Source organism: Triturus cristatus, chromosome 9, assembly GCF_964204655.1.
Source record: "Triturus cristatus chromosome 9, aTriCri1.1, whole genome shotgun sequence".
Lineage (NCBI taxonomy): Eukaryota > Metazoa > Chordata > Amphibia > Caudata > Salamandridae > Triturus > Triturus cristatus.
In genome coordinates, this window is record NC_140592.1 from 1,245,930,110 (window position 1) to 1,245,949,391 (window position 19,282).

The following is a 19,282-nucleotide window of genomic DNA, read 5'->3' on the forward strand; positions in this document are numbered from 1 at the left end:
GATTAATTAATAAATTAATAACAATTAAGTACCAATTAATAATTAATTAACAATAAATTAATAACCAATAACAATAAATACAAACATATTAATTAATTAATTATAATTAAATTACTTCCCACCCTAACCCTCTATAAACCCACGACCCGCTCTGATACTAAAACGCAAAATTTACTTAAATTTTTTTTAACTAATTTCTAAACATTTAAACATATATTTAAAAATAATAAAAATACATTACAAATTTTTTTAAACATACATATAAAATACATACTAAAACACATAACACTAATATAAATATCGATATTATTAACAACGATATTTTTGCTAACGATATTACTTAATTCGATATTACTTACTTCGCTATATAAAAAACAATATTACTTACCTTAAGGTCGATATTCTGGTCACCAATATTCTTGACATCGATATTCTGTCCATACGATATTAAAAACTCGATATTAGTGTAGGTCGATATAAAAAAATCAATATTTTGACTGCGCACCTTAATCGAGGTAGACACACCATTACGATTGCTTGTGCCGTCAAGACGTGCCTGAACTTCGGATCACTAAGGCTTTCGTGGGAAACACATACTCGTGTTTGTCCCTCTGACCATTGTTGTCTTCGAATTTTACGCGTGGGGATACCCTTTTACCCATTAATTTTAGGTCTATGGATGATTGCCCTTTAGCTTTACCGATGGCTTGAGCTTTTTGGAATTTGAATCAGCTTGAAAATATCTGCCCTATTTATCCTGCCGTGTTGACTTTGTACCCAGCCGGGTTGGAATTATCACCGGTCCTGGGATTCCTCTACTCCTTAGCAACTGTATTCAGCCCTGAAGAGTCGTGGGTTACTATACCCCGATGAAACACGTGTCGGCTGGTTGCGTGTCCTAGACATAATAAATAACATTTAGCTCTACTTCTGTTTTTACAAACTTTCTGTAGTTGTATCATGTTGCATCTATGCATTGGAACTCTTATGTGTGCACAGGATTATCTTTGCCTTAATGGAGGTGTGTCAGCCTCCTGGGCAGAAGTAAAAGGTGTTCCATGGTCAGAGATCTGCAGGGCAGCAGCTTGGACATCTGCTAATGCGCCTCTCTAACATTGCAGGCTGCACGTCTTTGACAGTGGGAAGAGCACTTTACTGCTCGTCATTTTCCCCACAAGCAAAGGAGAAATGATTGCCCTTGTCTGGTAAATGTCTCTTCTCTTCCTTTTCCTCTTCTGCCTATACTGACCTGAATGCAAGGCTCGTGCAGGAAGGGTGCGGGAAACCCAGCGGAAAGAGCTCTATTTAATAAACATGCAGCTTGGGTGGCACTCCCTGCACATACCCAGCTCTTCCGTGGCGGGAAGGGATCGCTGTGTGGGCACTGCTTGAGGCCGGAGAGGCCCGAGCACTCACTTTTCCTTGCCAAGGACACAATCTGCAGGGGTCACCGGTCGCGCGCTCCTCTGTAATGGAGTTGGCGCAGGAGAGGAACATAAAAGTGGCTGGTACATTAATTCCCCCATCTCTGTGTTAGTTCATTGCTGGCACTGGCACGCCAGCCCACCCTCGGCCGCGCTCAGCCCCCCTCTGCCAGGGCAGAGATGGGAAGGGACGGGCCATAAACCTCACCTTGACTCGAAAGGCTACAACTCTTTTCCAGGCCGATTGCTTTTCCGCTGCAGCCCTGTGTTCAAGCTGCAGTTCTTTGTCAGCCTCCCACATATAGAGAAGGACAAGTGAAACATCCAGACGATGAACTCTCTAATTTTTTTCTTGTTCGCGCGTTTAAAATGCGTGTTCGCGAGATATTTCCCCCCGAGCACGGAAACAGCGTTCGCAAACAGGAAAAAAGCATGACGAACGAGCGGAACAAGCAATTCCGCGTGTTCGCGGAACTGTGGGTGCTTGCGGAGATTTTTTACCGTTTCCGCCCACCCCTACATTTATAGTTATAGGACCAGTCTAAAATGGGGGTAGGATTTTGCAACTGGCCAAGCGGCCACTTCGGCATTAGTCAGAACTCAAACCTATGATGCAACACTGGGGCATATTTACAAGCCCCTACTGATACCAGAACATCACTTTTTTAGACGTTGTGGTGGCGATACGGGTTTCGCCTTATTTACAAGGCAGCAGTAAGCCACTTAACGTGAATTAACGCTACCTTGTACATAAGGCCCCCTTTCAGCTATGCTTAGCATAAAAGAGGCGGGTAATGGGTGTTGCGTGGGCATTCCGCAGCAACACCCATTGATTTTGGTTAATACAAAACAGCAAAGAGAAGATCAGGGCACTAGAAAGCTTGCACAAATCAAGCTAGTTTATTAATGTGAATAAACAAAAATGTGGTGCAAAGAGCCAGGGACGTGACCTTCATGCGTCCCTAGTATTTGGTGTGACCCAAAAAATGCAAAAAACAGAAATAGCTCAGCACACAACTCAAGTTCATGTATTATGGACAGAAGTATATGTCAAAATCAATAAACAAACAGGTATGTGATATATCCCAAGAGATTCACGATAAACTTCAGTGTCTTGATGATGAATTTTTCTTTATTTTGTTGTTCAAGTTTTTCTGATTTAAAAGTACAGCATACAATTCATAGTTGACGCGGCGTGTTTCGTCCCAACGGGACTTCTTCAAGACTACAAAGATATATATACAGGACATACATTGTTATATACAATTAAAAATACATAAAAAAGACAATTATCACTAAGAGATCTAAAGTACTTTCTCAATACCTTTGTATGTACAGTCAAAGCCGTGGATCTATACGGACTTAGGGATATATTCATACAACAAATAGGAAGTATCAATAATACAATTAAGGAGGATCTAACAGAGTTTGCCTGATCATTTCTGACATTTATAGACAATTATATGTATATTCAGTTTTTTCCACAGTTATTATATGTATGTATTTCAATTTATACAAGTTATTTAGACAGTATTGTGAGCAATTTATCTACGCTGATTCTACAGGCAAAGTGTGCCACAATCAACAGTAATCAATAGTATCCGGCATGCGAAGGAGTCAGTGATTGCCTAAGGATGCACATGCCTCACAAATAATGCTTATAAAATCCAACGCGAGTTAAATTTTTCTCTTTTTCTTTCTGTAATCGGATATTCAAAGGTCTAAAATCTATAATAAAGAGCAAAGATTGATATAAATTTGTTGTTGTAATAAAGATCGAGCCTTTCAAAGTGTACGGAATTATTTTGTGTCATCTAAAAAGCGAAATTTTTGTGTACAAAAACAGTTGATGTGTCGCTATACCCAGGCCAGGACAAAATGCGACTAAATCTTATTCTTACTATATTATTAAATCATTCTAACAGATTGACTGATAAGTTTGATAAACATGTAATTTTATGAGTTGGAACCATTATATCAGAACGTTGGCTTAATCAGATTGGGTGCATAAAAACATACCTCCATATTGACAAAGGCCTCTATATTTGTGTAATGTAGAGGTAGAAGATTCAAGGTACGATAGCCTTGATCCTACAAGAAAGCACAGACATTGATTTTGGCACTGCCCCATGTGGCGTAAATAGAACGCAGCGTCAAAATTAGGACCAAATAAAACCTGATTTTAACAGGCGACCAACGAGGAGAAATGCTTGATTTCTCCTTGTTTTTGCTGTTTGTATGTGTGCTGCACTGTGCAGCGCACATAGAAAGAGCGACACTTCATGAATGATTGTTTATGAACAGGAAGGTGTCCTTTCCTGCACATAAACGGAGCCAGACTGGCTATCGGACCTTTCTAAGTAAACATTGGAAAACTAAATGGTTTTAAAGTTTGCTTGAAAACCATTTGTTTTGCTTCATTTATTTAGAAGCACATGCAGGTCCCGAACAACAAAATAAGCCCTCATCGCAGTGAAATAGGCCTCCAGCTTGGCAGCCCACCAAAACGCCGGGTCGCCAATCCGGCCGTGCAAATAAACAATCATTTAAAAATGACGATTGGCAACTTGTATGTGTGCTACACGAAGCAGCACACGAAGGAGTTACAAATTGCCATTCTGGATTGTTTTTGTGCAGGAAGAAACAGCTTCCTGCACATAAACAATCATTACCACAACTCAGGCACCCTTGCACTATGGTTCAAGGGTGTCTGCGTTGGCACTAGGGAGCTGAAATTAGAGCCAGCGCAGGGGGAAACGCAGGGCTGCTCCGTATTGTGTTGTAAATACAGCCCTCCATTTCAGAAGTGGCGGAGTTCGGCGCTAAGCCAAGAAGGCTAACGCCGCGCTCCATCACGTCCTTGTAAATATGCCCCACAGTTCCATAAACTTGGACTAGAAGATATGCTATGCTTAAGATGAGGTTTAAATGTGTATATTTTTTTGTTAATTTAAAAATCAGCTTATAGTTCCATACAATGCCTGATATATAAATGGAGAAACTCTGATCTGAGGAAGATGTGTACATTTACGGGGAGAAATATTTTGTAATGAAGAACCTGTCGCCACAGGCGTGGATTAGCATTCTAAACTGCATTCACAATCTAGCTAATTCGATCACACTTGAATTGCTAAAATTTCTACAGATACACCAGAAGTCCAGTTGGCAGACACCTGACATTACAGCAAATCCCCATGGCCAGTTTAAGGCTCAAACCAAAAAGCGTTGTCATGTGCTTGTTTGTCTGACTATGGAGGATGAAAATATGAAAATAAAATAAAAATTGGCTTGAGGTACCTGCACTGGACGTGTGCCTGTTCTTCACACCATTCCAAGAGTTTTTGCTATTGAAGAGAATACTACGGCATGAAGGAATATTCTGTTTGAAAAAAAAAGTAATAATGGTGAGCCAGGTCTCGGGGGCATGTCCACATATTTAAGAGGGGGCACATGGAACCCCCTCCTCGGATTCCTAAAGCCCCTGGAGACTGCCCCCTTCCTGGGGCAAATGTTTTATTACTGCAGGGGCCCGCGCAGCCACCTGCCACCTGCTAAGGGCAAAATATGATATAAATGCTGGGACACACAGACCCCCGCAGCCTTGGGGACTGCCACCTCTCCGGGGCTAAATGAAATATTTTATGCGGGGAGGATCCGGCCCCCGCTACCCCGGGGGCAGCCACCTCCCTGATGCAAATGATTAAAATGGATGTGGGGGCATGTGCCCCTCCAAAGCCTGGGCACCACCACCTACCGGTGCTTTGACCTGCAATGGAGAAGGTGCCCGTGACCCCCCATTCCCAGAGCCATGGATGGCCCTGGGGACCGCCACCCCCACGGCTGACTCCTGCTACCTCCCAAGGTTCCCACTCTTGGAAGGTAGCCATTTGCTATTGCTTGATGGAAGCTTTACTGCTCTGCTTTCAGCAAGCAAGACCATTAAAAATGCTGGGGCATATTATCAAGGACGGCGTTAAAATTATCGCCGCTTTAGCGGCAGAAAACTGCTGCTAAAAGCGGCGATAATGGCCTTGATAATATGCCGCAGAGAATTCCAATAGAAGCCCATGTTCTGGTGTGAACATGGGTTTCTATTGGAATTCTCTGCGGCATATTATCAAGCCCATTATCGCCGCTTTAGCAGCAGTTTCCTGCCGCTAAAGCGGCGATAATTTTAGCGCCGTCCTTGATAATATGCCCCGCTCTTGCTTGCTGAAAAGCAGAGAAGAATTGCTTTTGGACAGAGAGAGCTGCAAGTTCAGCAGTTCCCTCTTTCCAAAAGCAATGCCCGCTCCTGCAGGATGCGGGGAGCCGTGGTCCCAAACATATGTCTGGGGCTCTGGGTGGGACCAGGGCACCCAGACAAGAAGCTGGGCCCCGGTAAATGGGGCCCTCACGCCCCCCCCCCCCCCGGGCCAAACTCGGCCGGAGAGGGGCCTGCTCTGCCCCACTCCCTTTCATTTCAGATTTTTTTTTTTAAAGCAGGGGGATGGGGTCCCCATGGCCAAAATCATCCGATGAGGGGGGTTCACGCGCCCTCCTCCCTCAATCAAAAAAGTGCTGGCCACGGGGATGGGGTCCCTGGAGCCCAGATTAGCCCAGGGAAGGCGGGCAACATGCCCCATCCCGTAATAAATAAAATAAAAAGTTGCGGACCAGCAAGACCGTGATTACTGAGAGGTCTTTGGAGGCCACGCCCCCTTTCTCCATCACTCTGCAAACACTCCTCCTGACACAGTGCTAGTTGGGGTTAAAATCCCCTTCCCTCCAGAGAGTCCTTGGGGGCCAACATGCCCTCCTGTTACCTCCAGTATCTCCCACACAGCGGTATAGCTGAGAGGTCTTCGGAGGCCATATATAAATATGGTGGAATTCTAATTCCTGGAGTGCGGTGTATAGATTCTTTTTGGTGGTAAGTATACCCGTGGCTGAAGACAGAAGGAATTGCCCCACCATAACAAATTAATAACACCAAACTCTGCTAACGCGTCAGAGTAAGTGATATCCCCAGTGCAAGTGAAAACCAAACACACATGAATCTGAAATTACAGAGAATCACACAATCTCTTATTTCCTTGTACACAGATCCCAGAAGGACAAAACTCCTGCATATGTTCCTTGCGCAGGAAATGGGCGTGTGGTTTCTGAAGCTATGTTTTGACGGTGACGTCGCCAGCAAGCCCCTCCCCGTGAGGCTGGGCCTCCTTTTCATCAGACTTCGTTTGGATTTATATTCATTGGAAGCCCGCCGGCTGCACACAGCTTGAACTGAAGGATTTGGCTAGATGGTGCCCCTGTTAAGACGGGAGGCTTGGCCACTGGTACTAGGGAGGCCTGTTGACCCAAGAACACTTGGAAGGCAGCCAGGGTATGCAAGAGGTTGTGACCCCTTGCACTTTCAGAATTGAAAGACAAGAAAGCAGACACGAAAAAAGTAATTTGTGAATACAAAAGCAGGAGGAGAGGTGCCCTTGAGGTAAATGGGGAAGATTTTTTACCTCCCTGAACTACATGGAATTAATCCTTTTGAGGCACAAAAAGGGGGGGGGGGCACATTTTTTCCATATTTACCCACTATAGTACCATATTTAAGTTTATTAGAAAGAGAAGGACTGGACAATGTTAAAATGAAGTTACTGGGGATCAGAGCACAATGAACTCGAACATTGCTTATTAACTGCATTTGCGATGGATTAAGGAGAGGACTCTTAAAAATAGTGCTTTGGCCCTTAACTGGAAGGAATATAAGAGTGAAGTGAGTTGAATGACACTTTTTTCGAAACACTGTTCACGTTATAAGTCCTTCCTCACTGTTTAAGAACCCAGTGCATTTAAACTCAAGAGCAACAAGCCCTCGCTTTCACATATGATTAAGACTGAATCAAGGTTGAAACACGTCAGGCTGAATGTTCTGACTGCAGGAATTAAAACCTGTTTTACCTACTTTTCACTGGATGGGCCTGTTCCTTGCGCAGAAAATGTGTGTGTGGTTTCTGATGCTATGTTTTAGCAGTGACGTCGCCAGCAAGCCCCTACCCGTGAGGCTGGGCGTCCTTTTCATCAGACTTTGTTTGTGTGTATATATATATATTAAAAACAATCCTCACGTGTCCTGCAAAGGATGAGAGACGCACTCGGCCTTCAGTAATCCTGCATTTTATTCAAACCGGAACATGATGTTATCCCTACGCGTTTCGGTCTCCTGACCTTCTTCCTGGGGGAATGCGTAAATGTCTGTGCTGTTGACCTTTAATGTCGTTGGCTCCTCCCTCACCTGGGCCAACAACAAGTAACAACCATCCAGGTGTATTCTGGTCATAGTAGTTCATCCTAAACATCATAGTTTGAAAAAGGGCAACAGCTATCTTTCAAATTGATCCCACAATATATACACATATACACACATATATATACACATATATACATATATATATACACATATATATATATATATATATATACACACTGAAAAAAGTGGAGTATTACATAGGTCTTCGAATAATAAAAAAGTTTTAAAACCAAAAAAACACTGAACTCCACCAGTCATATGTAAATGACATAAGTGTAACTTGGAGATTTACACCAAATCACAAAAAGCACGCTTTCTGGATAAATATCTAGCTTTCTACCAAATTCGCTGTAATTCTGATCTGTCTTTTCTCCGTAGCTGTTGGGATGCAAAATTGTCAACTGTGAAGCAGCCAGTGGTGCTGTGCGAGGACGAGAAGCTCAGCGAGACGTCTGCCTGCGATCAGGACTGGGCGGCCAGGCCTGCAAGTCTCCCAGCTGGGTGAGAGGACGTCACCCAGGAAATCGAAGATCACCTGCTTCCGACAATTCTTGCCGCCAATTGTCAGAACGTCGTTCAGAGGGCCACAGCCATACATGAGCTACTGGACCCAATCATGGGGGATGAGGCCTTTAACTCCTGATGTCCCGGGGCCCAGCCTACTATCGGTCCTGAACAACTGGACCAAGTCCCCCATCAGCCCTTGACTCTTTGTGGTAGCGTGAGCAGAGAACTCCAAGGCTTCGCAGAAGGGAAGAGTGGACACAAAAGCAGTCAAGTAATTGCTTTTCAAATAAAGGAGCATTTATATACCAATTCAAAGTAAAATATGGCATGCACAAACAATACACTGAGGTAAGGGGACTAGTGTTTTAACAGTCAAGTTCCTGTGTTTCGATACCCTCTTTCTAGCAGTAGTGGTTATTCTCCATTCAATATAGAGAACATTCAGGATAAGCCACACTAGTGCTCCATGTCTCAGGAGTTTCTACTCCAACTCGTATTAAAGACTAAAGTGTTGCATCGCCAAAGCGCCATATGTCAGGCAAGTTCCCCCAGGGCAACCTGACCCATAACTCAGTCATAACAGCACCAGCAGGACCTGCTCAACCAGAGTCTCCAAACATGCCCTCTTCACCGGCACTCAAGCTGCAGTGGCTGTCACTGTGAGTATTTCACATGCTCAGGAAATCTGAATGGACTGAATAGAGAACTGACCTGGATTGGTATATATATTAGACCATACCTTTTTATGATCAAATGTTTTTGTAAACATTTTGTACAATCTTGGATTCTTTAGGTGCTCCACCTCTATAGTGTGCTAGTTTATGATGGGGGTTTGCATCCTTTTGAAGTGCCCTCTCCTCTGCCCTGCCCATCCTCCAGAGAGCAGACGGTCACAGCAGGAGCAACTCCAAATCTAGAGGTAGCACAACACAGGTCATGTGAGTGACTAGGGGTTTACACCTGGGTGTCCGCTACAGTGAGATGTGTATCAAAAGGTTCCCCCAGGGCCTCAGTCCTACTCTTTATGATTCTTGTATCGGCCCCATCTCCTTCCTGAGATGTGCGGCACAAAAACACAGCACACACATATAACACACACACTGCACAGCACTACATCGCCCATGTTTTTTACAATTCACAGTCACACATATACCTAGCAGGTGTATACAACACACACACACACAGTGATCAACACTTCAATATCCCTTTATTGTACCATTCACTGGCACGCATACATCCAGCATATGTATAACACACATACACTGCGCAGCCCTACACACCAAACCGATGTAGGGTACGGGAGAGTTGAGTAGGTCTGGGAGAAATGTTTAATACGTTTGAATAATCAGAGCAATTTGAGTAATTACGCAGTACTCTTGTGATGTGAATTAGTGAAATTATGCAATTACACCAGTCTCAGTAATTAAAAGTAATTTGTGGCAAACTCCTACTGCAGGAGCACTGGAACAATGAACTAAGAGCGCGAGCGGCTGCCGGCTACTGATGCTCCTGTCCTGCAGCATCCAGTGCTTTCTTCTTAGTGCAAAATTCATCCTCGGGTCCATTTTGCATGCAAGGGTGCCCATTGCACTATGTGAATAGTGCTAAAGGCTGGGTTACACTTTTTGCACAATAACGCATAAGTATGAATAATTTTGCGTTAATTATGAGTAATTATGCTAGAGAGTATTACACCAGTTATGTCCTCCCCTACAGTTAAGCAAACAGCAGTGGACGTTTCAAGGAGTGAGCCTGTATGCTTCACTCCACTGACACTGGTAAAAAGGCATGTCCACTCCTACTGAATACAACATGGCATGCTGCCATCGGCCCGTGCTGTTTAGATCCTGGCCTTTACGAGGGTAGCATTTTGTGTGCCCCTCCCTGTCCAAACAGACCGCAGTCCGTGAGACATTCGTATGAGATGGCACACACGTACGGTCAGTGTTCACCCATGACAACGATAACCAGCATCAGGGACCTGGACATCTTTACAGCTGGAGCACTCGGGGCAGCGGTGCAAATCCATCACCATGCAAAAGACTTTTCTATCCCAACAGTTTTGTTGTCTAATTTTCCATATGGAAACTGCATTGAGAAAAAAGTGTTTTGTGACCCTCCTTGTTTCTCAGCCCTCGCTGGACAGATCACTTTGAAACCTTCTAGGAAGAAGCTGAGATAAAGGAACTTTTTTGCCAAGTGAAGAGTCATCAAACAGTGCCAGAATTATTAGCAAAACAAAAAATGCTCTTTGTAGGGAAACTTAGCTTAATGTATAACTACACAGTGGCTACAGCCAACTGTGTAATACACACACATGCATATATATATATTTGCATATTTGCACAGGACAATGCCCATTCCATATCTTCACAGATAGTTTTTCATGTACATGATATCCATACTTTGCAGGTGTGTTGCCCCTGGGCAGAGGCCCTGTGCACTTTATGGAATTTGGTTATAAGATATCCGAGTTAAAAATCCTTTATACATGAATAACAAGATTCTTACCTTTGGTAACGCATTAACAGGTAGAGACCCAATCTAGCTGCATCCAGCCTGACACCTGGGAAATTCAAAGGTAAGGAAACAGCAGCTAGAAGTCTCTATCAGATCAATAGAGAACTCAATTCGTCACTTGAAATGAGACATCGCTATATGCAACAGTGATACCCTCAGCTCAAAGAATATGTCAATGATGTTACAGTGCTATAAAAAATATAGCTCTAAATTTGAATAATTTTAGCACAAGAGTGCGAATGTATGGACAGGAATGCATTCGCTTGTTACATTGGGGTGTCTATGATTTATACCTGTTGTCCCTCCAGCCAAGCAATCATCAGCCCATGTTCCTCATCCTTGATTCTGAGGCAGGCTTACTACCAGAGATTGTGTCTAGTGACTTCACCTTAGCCATGCTTACCCCTCACCTCCCAACTGGTAACAGAACCACCACCAGATTCAAGCCAGATAAAGATTGTGGTGACAGAACCAGCAGGATGGCGGTAGGGAGGTAAGGCTTAGAGCTGTCAGTCCATCACTTACCCATTGAAGAAGAATCCTGATGGGCTTGCTGATCACCTACAGTGAAAGAATGCACTGACATTTGTGTTTGGCCATCATGTGTGGACATATGTTCCCACTCCACTGCCATCCATGCCAACTCTGACAACCAGCTAGCTCTTGGTGTCAGCTGCACCACTGTCCACCAAGTCATATTAGGTGCTACTTTCACCAGTGAGTTAATCTTGGTGGGGTATGTACTCTTGGGGTGTATGAAATAGGGCTGCACAAGCCTTCTCGTCTACGGCTTAGTATAGTGTCTCATCAAAGAAGCTGCGGGAAAGCATACCACACATGCAGCCCACATGCAGCAACGCTATGCAAATCTTTTGCGCAGTGGGGCCGGCAGTGGTAGTAGAGTAAGAGTAAAGATATCAGGTTATGGACTTAGCCAGTTATAGGGCTGGAAATAAAGATGATAAGGCTGGTGGCTTTACACTTCTTCCAAAAAGGATAGGATTTGCATTACCATGCAGGCAAGAAATCAGGACTGTAGAAAATCCGAATTTCAGGATCTGAAGAGAGCCACAGCGATGCTGTGAACTGTGATGCGATTCCCAGGGATCCAGTGCTCTGCCCCTAAGGAATCCTTGGCTTGCTTATTTTCTTCTTGTTTCGCGAGGTAAGGCTTTGCTTTGAGATGGTTTGTGCGGTAGGGTACAGCAACTAACCATAGAAAAAGTAAAGGTCCCAAGATAGCGAGTTAAAAACGATAAACGTTTGATAAAAGTTGCATCTTAGAGAACAACAGATGAAAGATGATGTCAAAGGGATGGTGTAAAAGTATCAAGGATGCACAAGAACTGAGGGTGGAGCTGAGGGCGTAACTGTGGGTATAACTGTGGACTGGAATCCTTGTCTGACTGGACTGGTCCAGGCACGGCTCCGCATCGCAGTCTGGTTGGCCCGCTGGAGCCGGATCAGTAGCGGCTCCCAGGTAAAATCTTAGCTGGTGCCTCAGTAGAGCATGGAGGTTCATTAATATGGCCACTGCACACACAGGTGAATGATCAGAGCATGCTCTCCAACGCGAGGTGCAATGATCCAGAGTAATGTGGGAATACTCCGCTGGTGATATTTTGGAAGACCTTGGTAGACATCCAAGAGAAAAGCCCTGCCCACTCACAGATCATTGGTGTGGCAATGGCATACATGAGGCGGTAGAAGGGCGCAAAGTGCTTAGTTGCGGAGGCAGGGCAGCTGGCTCCAGGTGCTACAGCCTTTTTTAGCACCCCCTCCCCGTGACCTCATTCTCCATGAAGTCCGTCACTACCACCCTCCAACAGTGCTCATCGTCTCTCCATAGCCCCTCTCCGACATGCATTTTTTTTAGTACAACTCAGACATTATTTACACTCTGCTCTGTGGCCTTCAGGGAACACGTTCTTTGAAGCTGGCACATCAATTCTTTGTTCTACCTAGATGAGTAAAATGTGCCACTAGACAAACCTCCGATCCCTCTCCAGCAGGAACATTAATCACCAGAGTTATCTTGACATTTTTATTGTTGCTTGAAAATTGCTAGACGCACAAGGAGCTCTGCAGTGCATTTAATCCATCATTATTTATAAGCACAACACCCCTTCTGCCCCGTCAGTGCCAGGTGCAGCTGCACCGGTCGCACTGGCCTATAGCCAGGCCTGTGTGGAGGGCAAGACATCTCAGAGAAGACAACTCGGCTAAATGATGGCAGCCGGGTGAGACTAGCGACTCCTGGGGCACAGGTAATTAGTGCTGGAATTAGAAAACAAGAACTCCGGGAACCTTAAAAAAGGGAAACTATGAGGTGTGGTGAAAGGGGGGTTGGTCCAGGGAGCAGGGCGGCATGGGGGCAGAGCCAGGCAGTGCACATTAAGAAATGCTTTATAGATCAAATTACACTCACTCAATCAATCAATCAAGGATTTATAAAGCAAGCAAATCACCCGTGAGGGTCTCAAGGCGCTGGAGTAGCCCGGGGCTTCATGGTGATCTGTTCATTCGAGCACAGGTCTTGAGTTCTTTCCTGAATTGTTGGAGTGATGGGGCGGTCCTGAGGTGCAGGGAAAGTCGTTCCAGGCTTTGGCAGCCAGGTGTGAGGAGGAGCGTCCTCCCTGGGGTGGATCTGGGGGGTGTCTGCAAGGAAGAGGGAGGCTGATAGGTTCGTGGAAGGTCATGAGCTTGTTGATGTATGTCGGTCCTTCGTTGTGCAGGGCTACCCTACAATACAATACAATATATTACTTAACTGAACATCTTTAGTAAATCCTTCACTACTATATCACTGCGCACTGCAGGAAAGGTAACTATTTCAGCTACCAATGCTGTTACACTCACACTAGATTTTCACGCAGGAAATAAATACATGTTAATACAGATGCAAACAACCAAAAGAAAAAAGAAACCTATATTTAAATATGTGGCTATTCTTTTCAGATGAACTGATACAATGCCTCATTGTTCCTGTAAGTGGCTGCTCCATCTGGAGATGGGAAGTGAAATTCGGCACCTGCCCCAAGCTCAGGGACAACCTATTAAAAAATAATTCATTGTCTGTGACCTGTGCAGAACTGGGGACTTTAGCAATGCTGGACTCTAAAAAGCAAGTCATTATCTGTCAACATGAGCCCAATCAGGCTGATCAAGTTCGACAACAGCTCCTCTTTGTTAGAACATATATTTGTCAACAGTGGAGCACACCTGATGAAGAGGAGAAGGGACCCACCCCCTCCCCTGCAGGCAGCCGCTCAGCAGTGATCCACACCATGCTGTGAAAGACAGCTGCCTTCGTCCATGGCAGTCTGCCTTACTGTACCAGGAAGTAGGCTGGAGAAGCTGCTGGGGCTGGTCAGGGTCAATCATCTCGCAGGAAATGGAATCCGGCGGCTTTCTCCACCACAACAAAAGTACTGGTAATACGTGACTTTACAGACCTGTGACTCCTTACTAAAGTTGTTCTGATAGAGATAACAACTCGATGACATGCAACCCAAGGAGAATAAACAGACGGGAGCTGGAGGTAAGAAGGATTTTTTAAACCTACAGAAGCCCTCCCCATCGCAGCGCAATAGGGAAGTAGACAAGAGTGGGGCGGAGGAGCGTCGCCCCACTGCTTTTGTGCAGTGTCAAGTAATGGAAATATAAAATGATAATAACTTTGTGTTATTATTATTTTATGTTTCCTTTGCAGGCGGGCAGGGCTGGTGTGCTCTCGGAGCAGGGCGAGGGGAGAAGAGGTTTGCCCACTCTAAAGTGAGCAATGACTGTTTGTTTGGTCGGCCCTCTCGGTCCGTCCAAACCATTCATGCACACTTTCCCCGGTCTCCATGCAGCCTGCGTGGAGAACAAGCCCAGCCCCCTATTACCTGGTTGAGTGTCGAACCAGGATGCTCAAAACCAATCACAATGCTGCATTGCAGCGTTGTGATTGGTCAGGGGAGCCTGGGTGCTTACCAATCACAATGCTGCACTTCAGGGGAGCCTGGCTGTTCTTCTTGGCTCTCCTGTCCAACGAGGAGAGCAGGAGCAAGGAGCAGAGATGCAGGACCAAGCGACAATGTAAGTGTATAATTTTTTTTATTGCGCAACCCCGTGCGCCCGCGTTCTCCCATCACCCTCTCCCCTCCCAACACCCGCGAGTCATGCCAGCCATCACTGGACAAGACCCATGTGGTGAAGGCCTGACCCAGGGGAATCTTTATTTAGGCGCCCTGTGAATGAACTGGAAGACAGCTCTCAAGAGACCGCAGACTGGAAAACTGAAGGGCCTATTGACACAGAGGCCCAAGTGGGTGGGATGAAGAAGCGGGTGGAAAAAAAGAACAGGATGGGACTCTTCTGCATCAAAGCGGATTTAGAGAGGGTGTGGTATCTGCAATGACAAGACTGGAAAGAGATGTGTGGAGGTTTTAGAATGCAGCCGAAATTAAAGGTCCACAAAACACTTTGCCGCTCAACATGAGGAGCTCGGGGGAATAACCCTGGCGCTCGGACTGTGTTGCTTGAAATGTAATCCTCAACATAGTGGGTGACTGCCACCGGTGCAGCCTCTAAACCCAGAGAGTTACAATTTCAAGGCAACAAGATGGTGTTTCCTGTGTTCCACAGGACCACCCAGAGCAAGACATGGGTTTCACTTGTTAAAGAAGGATTTGTTGGCAGTGGGGCATGTGGCCCTGATTTGATATCAGGCCAAACTTCACTTCAGGTGACAAGGACTTTTGGTTAGCTGGACCCTCTATCTCTTCAAAAGTCGGAATCATTTGTTGCTTGTTTGTGACCATTGAAATTCATCCAATAAACATGATTGAGTCCTAAAATTCGAGTTCTGGCTCGAAGAAGACTGACAGCCGACTAGAAAAGGGTTTAGTACCGGGCTCGAACCTTGAATGATTGCAGTCCGTGGTTGCTGAGTCTCCAGCTCGATTGTGCTGAAACTATGACAATATGGTGTTGATGTAGGGTCGATCTTGGGTGCAAGGATCTAGAAGACTAAGGGCCAGAATACGAGTTTGGCGGTGCAGGAACGGACCGCCACGCCGGCGGCCCGCTCCCCCATCGCTAAACTTGTGTGCCCAATGCCTGCCAGATAACAGGTTTCCTCATGTCTGGTGGGCTTTTTTGACAGTCCCATGGCGGTGCCTCTGAAAATGGGCACTGCAATGTCAATACCATAAAACATTCCTGCACGGTATGGACTGTAAAGTCCATGGGGTACCCCCTGCATGCATCCCCATGTAAATGGACAACAGGGGGTCCTGTAGGGCCCCCATTATTTCAGGACCACCAGCCTTTTCATGGAGGAAAGACCTCCATGACACCGCTGGCGGTCCTGCAATTCGCATTATGCATGGTGGTGCCACAGTGGCACCAACAGCATATTACTGAGGCCCTGGCCACCGTACCACCACCAGAGAATGGTGGTTCCCTGGTGACTGAGGGGGTACAATGGCAGTCCGATCGCCCAACTTGCAATGGGGCAGTCCCACTACCGGTACAGCAGTGGCTGGACCACCACAGCCATGCCCCCACAAGTTCTTGCACCGCTAGACTCGTAATGAGGCACTTAGTTTACAGGAAATGCTATGTGGACATGTCCAGCTAGGCACTATTTGTGGCTGCAGCTAAATACAGGTTAACTGTGGGCTTAGGCTGGCTCAAATTTCAGATCAACAAGGAGGGGTCTCTGTGGCTGAAATATTCTAATTCTTCAAGATAAATTCCAAATTAAATGTGCAAGGTGTAAGTTTCTCCATGCTGGTTCTGCTGAATAAGCACATTCTAGCAATCTGTCTATGCAGCTCCCTGTGGGCACAGCGTCTTGTCAGCTCCATCAGCAAGCTGGGTAAAAGGGAGGAAAGTTCCTCCAGAAGGCCAAGTCCTCTTAGGAAAGGGGTTTAGATATCCATTTGAACATCAAAATAGGAGCGGGGTTCTACAGTTTTGGAGAAGCGTGCAGGGAGCAAACCTTCAGGACAGAGATGGAGACACTCCAGTGTTTCTCCTAGGAATACAGGATTTTTTCAGTGCCACATGTAGAAAAGGCTCATTATTTCTTCAATTTCCAAAATATGTGCTATTTCATCACTGACTCAACCAGGGTGTTTTCCAGGTAAAAGTAGTTCACTTTTGGTGGGAATACGCAAGTCAACAGTGATAGGCCTCTCAAACATTCCACTGCCATATTTTCTGCAACATGCTGTCCTAAGAATGCTCTTTACAGCATCAGATCTACCTCTGATTTTCATGCAACTACAAACTAAGATGATGGCATGCTGTCTGTGCTGAGAAGAGTTGTCCTGTGCCTCCTAACTCCACCTATGTCCTTGTCATTTGACCCTTCCTAGTTTCAAAGAAAACTTACTTTCACTTATACATACTTTGACTGTCACACTTCAGGACTTTAAGTTTAGTTTTGAACTTCATCATCCCCCCAAGGATTCATATTGTGTACATGCCAGTGAGCACTGTATTTCTGCATTTTTGATCAGTGGTGAATGATGAGATGGGCAACTAGCCAGTAGGAGAGGTGAAGCCATGAACAAGTTATAAACCTCATTCACCTTGCTCAACTGTAGCATTCATCCACTGTAATACATTGAATATTCCACTATTTTTATATGCTGCAAATACATGGCATCCACAATACACATTCTTATTAACACTGAGACTAACATTCCAAAGAAATGAGGAAAAATGTAAAGCATCGCATGGCTTTCAAACTAGAAAAAGATAGTTTTCTTTACGGTTACTGGCACTCATAACCTTATGCTGCTTCTCAGGTTCCCAGTCACTGGGCATACAGCTACTAGTTGGCCACGCACCCAGTGATTGTGAATCCCTGTAGCCAGGATATCCACTGGATGGGACAGTATTGAGGCTGAGACTAAACTGTCCTCTTCGTCCTTCCTCTAAGTACAGTCTACTTAATAAGACAGGTCTGGTTCCATACTCTGTTCCAAATGCACTCTTTGAACTTCCTAAATTGAGGGTTAACAGTACCCCCTGGCAGTTGTGTTGTCCGTGATCACCTGAACTAGCTTTCCCTTGATGGATGGCAAAAAGGCTTTTGGTGCCAATCGAATTGCCCAAAGCTCCAACAGGTTGATATGGAGTCTGGCTTCCGCCAGAGACCAGAGTCCTCTGATCTCCACCTCTCCCAGAAGGCTGCCCCATCCCAGAAGGGACGCATATGCCACTACTGTGAAATCTGGGTAGGGAAGGGAGGGGGGGTCTTCCTCTGACCCAATCGCGGTTTGTTAGCCACCACTGCAGGTCTTTCACAGTGCCCTCCGATATCTGAACCAGGTCAGTGAGATGTCACTGATGCTGTGCCCATTTGAACTTCAGGTCCCACTGCAGAACCCGCATGTGCCATCTGGCATGGTCCACAAGCAGGATGCAGGAGGCAATGAGGCGCAACAGGCTCAGAGTCATTCTCATCAAAATCAAGGATAGAGGCTGAAACATTAGTATCATAGCCTGAATATCCTGGACTCGCCTCTTGGGAGGATAGAACCAAAACTTCACCGTGTCCAGAACTGCTCCGATGAAAGGGAGCATCTGAGAGGGAATCAGGGGTGACTTTGGCACATTGATAGTGAACCCCAGTGAATGCATGAGGTTCGCGATAGTCTGGAGGTCCAAAACGACTGCTTGGAACAAGCCCAAGTTCAACAACCAGTCGTCGAGATAGGGAAACCCTGGAGCCCCTAATCTCCACAGATAGGCTGCGACCACTGCCACCACTTTGGTGAACACCTGGGGAGCACTGGTGAGACCGAAGGGGAGCATGGGAAACTGAAAATGCTTGTGGCACGCCATAAACCGCAGGTAGCAGCATTGAGTAGGCAGGATGGGACTGAGGAAATAGGCATCCTGCATGTCCAACGTTACCAACCAGTCTCCCGGATCCAGGGCAGACAGGACCTGAGCAAAGGGTGAGCATCTTGAACTTCTCCTTTTTGAGGAAATTGTTGAGGGCTCTGAGGTCGAGGATAGGACGAAGGCCTATGTACTCCTTTTGGACCAGAAAGTCGTGGGAATAGCAACCACAGCCTATTTCTTGCCCTGGAACACTCTCTTTAGCTCCCTTGGCCAGGAGAGCCATGACTTCTTCAGAGTAGAGCAAGATGATCCTCCGTCAGCCTATCATGAGATGGAGGCATGGAGGGAAAGGTAGTCTCGAAGGGGAGGGAGTATCCCCTCTGGACTATTTGCAGCACCCACCTGTCCGAGGTGATGTCTTGCCAGTAGTGGAGATGATGTCTTGCCAGCAGTGGAGGTGATGGCGTATCCTGCCATCAACTGGACGGTCATGAACCTAGGGGATCAGACTAGGACATTTTTGCGGTGGGGGAGAGGATGGAGGCTTGGTTTGACTTCTGGCTTCGCGACCCTCGGGAACGGAATTAGACGCAGGCTGGGGAGCTGTTGAGAGGCTGAAGGATTTGGCTGTAGCCGGTGAATCCTTAAAGCACTCGAGCACTGCGTCCGCCTTATCTCCAAAAAGACATGAGCA